Raw genomic sequence first — 5309 nt, forward strand, 5'->3', positions numbered from 1 at the left:
TAATGACTCATGTGATGGCAAAAAAAGAACACTAATGCATATAATATCAACAACACTAAAAAATGAGGCAGAAATTTTTGAAAAAGAAAAATGCCAATGCAGCAGTGATGAGAAACACTACCCCATGCACAAAGACATGAAATGAGTGCTGCACACAAAATCAAAAATGTAGAGTGAGATACATGACAGACATCTATTGTAATGGCAATCCAATGAGATGAAGTACCCATTTATACATAACATCACTTGCACAATTATATGACCACAATGAAAACAACTAGACCACAAATATAGCAGAAACATAGCCTTACCCCAGCTCCCTTAAACACAAATGTGATGACATAGATAACATGCAGAGAAGTGTTTCACAATCACATGCAAATGTAAAATATAGAACATCACTGTGAATGGCAGACCAGAGAACCATAACTCTAGCTACATTTTTAACAGCAGGGGAATTGCTTCCAAAACATCAGAGATACAGTATGCTTTCCTATTTGCAAGCAACTTAGGAAACTATGCCATAACTGTGGTGTGCATGGTGACAGGGGTAACCATACACTCAGTTTGAGATGCAATTCATCAGCTTTATTCTGCTTCCAAATAATTATAGTCATCACTGCTGTCAAATTAATTACTCTCATTCCAAAATACAATGAACAAGCTGATGCCATACCTCAGTGCTGTTTTGAGCTCATGAAAGGCAGAAGGCATTCCGTTCACTGACATTCCAAAATCTCACTGGAAATAGAGGAGGTAACATTTGCAAGTGCAGTTAATAGTAAAACTATTTGGCAGCTATAATAGGTTTTATAATATTTAGTATAAGTTTGTGCATTGAACTTACTTGATAAGTGTTTACTATGACTGGGAATAAAATATTTTAACAGTAATTTGTGAGTCTTTCTTGTCTCTTTTTCCCTCTCTCTTTTTTGAAATTACATGTTTATTTTCTATTTTACATTTTTTTTCTTTCTCTTCCTTTTACATATAATTTTCAAAAGGATCAAAGACTCCAGGGGCAGCATAATCATATACCTTCCAGATCAGGGAATGATCATTACCTCTCTTCCCACAAAGGGAAGTCTTTACAGGGGCAGGACAGTGACTTTGGGCCTATGGGCATCCAGTGTGGAAAGTTGCAAACAGTGTGAGCTTTTAGACCTGGTAGAAGATGCACTTGAGCAGATGCTGGAGATATGTCTTCGACTGAGGGAAGGCCTCCTCCAGTGGGTAGAAGACTCAATGATACAGCCAAATCCTAACCTTGAGAAACCCAAAACCTCCACCCTAACAATACTCTGCAAGTCCATCAGGCAGAGGGGATACTTGAGGGCCCCCAGATTGTGGTGGGACATGTTTCATTATCTCCTCAACCTCCGTTCCTCTGTTTTTATGTTTAACAGCCATCTGTATGCCTTGTGTCTCCCATCAGTGTCAGTCCACAGTTGTGTTTCTGTCTGTCTTTTATGTTGCATGACTTTTTTAACACTTCCATAGTTATTTCTCCTATATCCTCTTCCCATCTTCCTTTATCAACCTTCCTGCTATATAAAACTTAAAAAAAAATATGTAGGGTCTAAACCCTGGTAAAAACTTAGTACCCCCCTTCTCCCACCTCCTTTAGTACAACCCACTTGATGTCTTCGTTCTATATGTCCATTGTGCTCTCTCTCCCCCATTTTTAGCTGTTCTGTCTTCACCTTTTGAGCCCTATAAAGAGCCAGCCAGGATGTCTACAAAAGGCCAACCCTACATTCAGTAGATAACACCTTATATGTTTTTTTTTTTTTTTTTGTAATCATTTCTACTTAGTTGTGCTGAGTGCTGCATTCCTTAAATGACCATATATTTGAGCTTACTCAAGATTGCACTCAGCAGAGAAAATACCAAAAAAGTAATCATGACTTTGCACTCATGTGGTTTTATTTGAATGTTACCAAACCAGTATTAGTCTATTTTATGGATGTATAGACAGAACAAAGTATTTTGGACATTTCTGCACGGCCCTTTAGTTTGGTATAATCAGCACCATTAACTGGTAATGACCATATCTGCATAAAGGTGAAGGGACACTTTTTGTCATTTAAATTTGTACACATATGAACCCTGGGATTATGAATACCACCAAAGATCCCTGGAAAGGACTAAATGAAGTATCAAACACATGTCACTCAACTTAACAAAGAACATAGTTAAGGATATTTCATTGGAAAAGTCGAATAGAAGCATACGTAAAGGGAGGGTCGTTACTGTTCCAAGGAGAGATGAGGTAGGATACTGGTTCTATAAAGAAATTCAGGAGATGTTTTTACATGTTCTAAATGAACAGTTTAGACACAGATGTGTGAAAGGATACATAAGAAAAGGTAAAGCAAAATTCCTTTGGAAAAGAAATAATAAAAAAGATTTGCAAAACTGGAGGCCCTTGAATTTAGTGAATGCTGATTATAAAATCATCAACAATATTTAACAGTATTAGTTTCAAAATAATGTAAACTAAGTTGTGGGTTAAGGAACCTATGGATTTAAAAATATACATGTGAATGAAATGTTGATTCAAATCAAAGAAATAGCATGTGTGTTAGAAGAGAACAAATTAAATGCTAAAATCATTGTCTGTGACATTAAGAAAGCATTTGACAAAGTTAAACATAGTAAATTGTGGGCTATATTAAGTGCAAGTAAAATATCATTGCAGATTACTAGATTATTAAAACTCAGTATGTGACATTTCTTACATATAGCCTTTAGTAAATACATTTATTTATTTATTTATTTATTTCTCTTTTGTTGACCAGGGTAGTCCAACTGAGCTGTTGCACTTTTTCAGCAAAGGCCAAGGGAGAAAATCTCCACAATTACACATCTACACAGATAAAAAAAATATTACAATAACTAGAATAGTAAATCTATAGTTTACAATTGAAAATGAACAATCTTTTGAGTGATTAAGTGCTTATTAACGATAATGGATGGGCAACTAAGATGTTACAAATTGTGAAGCAGATCCTGGGATGGGTAGGTTTATCCATCAGTATAGAAAAAAAGAAAGGTTCATAGGGTAGTACTAGGCTAACTGCCCTTGCAAGCCATTTTAAGCCTAGCAAGTTATCCCCTGTGAGATTCAAACCCTGTACCTTGTGTTTGCAAGGCAAACACCTTAACCATTAGGCCACCCTCCCAACAAAAGTTCATTGAAGCTTCCCTGACCGGGAATCGAACCCGGGCCGCGGCAGTGAGAGCGCCGAATCCTAACCACTAGACCACCAGGGACTCCCCCGGGCTATAGTAATGTGGACCAATCCTGACTTGAACTCCCACATCTCCTAAACTACCTGCAACTAGCTATGGCCTGCAAAGTTATATATCAACCAGAAAACTTTCCTGCTCTAAATGCAATCCTCCAAGCCTATGTACCTACAGGGCTCACCCATCCGAAGATAAGCAACTTGTAAACTTATACAGACTGAACAAAAAAGCTGGACAGTGTCTATAGTCTTACACCATCACAAAACTCTGGAATGCCTTACCAGAAAATATTAGAGCAATATCAAACCTTAAGAGATTTAAGCTCACTCTAAAGAACTTCCTTCTAGAAACAGGTATCTGTCCCTGTTCCAAAACTACTTAGCTACCCCCCTCTCACTTCCCCTAACCCATACATTTCCTTTCTCCACTTCTTGTCAAGCCCCAGCCCTACTCTTCTACCTCACAACTTTCTTCTTCTTCTTCTTTCAGCTTTTCCCGGTTAGGAGTCGCCACAGTGGATCACCTGTCTGCTCATTATTGGCAGTGGAGTTTTACAGTGTCGAGTTGCCAGCCCGGCACCCAATTCAACCTCACAACTTTAACTTCCTTTATTCCTCTCACTTTCTTCACTCTCCCCTCCTATCTCTCTATTACATCCTCACTCATCTATCTCTACCTACATTTCCCGCCACACCCTCTCCTTCTCCTCTTCTCCCTCTGTTACCCCTTTTTTGACTCTGTATCCCCTTTAGGAAAATTCAACATTCTTGCTTTACCCTGCTGAACTTTCTAGAAGATTTTCTTCCTTATCTCAAATTCTTAACCTTCCACTTATGCTTTTTGTATACCTCTTTCATTAATTAACCTGGTATATACCTTTGACAACTCAATGAGAGATACCTAGATATATTATAGCTAAAACACTACTAGTATAAAGCTCATCCCATATTACCTTATCCTCTCTGTAAATCAGCCAGTAATCTTGCCTTGCTAATATTTATTAATTTAATTCTTTATGTAAATGTATACCAGTTGTCTGCCATGCATGTCATTGTAAATTATATACCAAATGTTAATCCTCTGTATATTTTTGAAGTTTACTGTTGTGAAGCTTTTTTCCCCAAGCCTCCACTGAAAATGGGTTCCTGACCCAGTCGGACTTTCCCCAGTTAAAAATGTCAAAAAAAATAAATAAATGTGGAAACCATCACTGGAACTTACAGGTGGGCATTATAAGTTTTAGGAATAAGGTTTGGACATGAACAATTAATATTGCAACAGCATGAAGAAGTGTTAAATAGTTTATATATAATGTCCAAAATGTAGAAAATCTCTTATATGCTTTTGAATAAAAAAAAAATACTTATACATACATTTATTAGGTAAATTTAATTATATAATCAGAGTATTTATGTTTCGTAAATCTTTGGGCAAGAAATTACTAGATTTAGTTTTTTTTTTTTTGTGCTTTCTGGAGAAATAGATTAAACTCTATAATACAGGGAATTATTTATAACTCTGTAAACAAACTCTATAATATAGGGAATTATTTATAACTTTGTAAACAAAACAGAAAATAACTCATTATACCCTCTAGTTTTCTTTCATGTTTACACTTGTTCTTTATTCTGAAAAATATGGGACTAATCAGTCTCTAGGGTTATGTGTATGAAGTTATTTGTATGAAGCCAATTCCACATAGATATAAAGTCAGATTTTAATTCCTTTTGTAGATCAGCAGGTGGTCCTATTCCCTTTATGGAGAACAATGTTATCAGCATAGAGAATATGGTATGTGGGAGATCCCAGGGAAGATAATTTAGGAATAGTGAAAACAGAAGTGGGCCAAGAAAAGAGATCAGTGGCACTTCCTGTTTCGATGAATGAGAGAAGTGTGTGATATGTGGTCCAATAACAGAGTGTAATTAGTATTGTAGAGATAGTTTTCAAAGTAGTGCAGGACATTGTCTCATTGACTTTCTAAATGAGGCGAGCATGATAGACTCTGTCAAATGTTTTCCTAGGACTGAAGAAGATGGCTCAAGTGATTTTCATGT

General features: G+C 36.5%; 1 non-coding gene across 1 annotated transcript; it reads right to left on the reverse strand.

Annotated features, from left to right (window-relative positions):
- Positions 1-3204: 3204 nt before the first annotated feature.
- On the reverse strand, positions 3205-3276 carry TRNAE-CUC. The gene has a single exon. It is a non-coding gene; the product is annotated as a tRNA-Glu (tRNA).
- Positions 3277-5309: the final 2033 nt, after the last annotated feature.

Source organism: Protopterus annectens, chromosome 2.part2, assembly GCF_019279795.1.
Source record: "Protopterus annectens isolate FY-2018-M chromosome 2.part2, PAN1.0, whole genome shotgun sequence".
Lineage (NCBI taxonomy): Eukaryota > Metazoa > Chordata > Ceratodontiformes > Protopteridae > Protopterus > Protopterus annectens.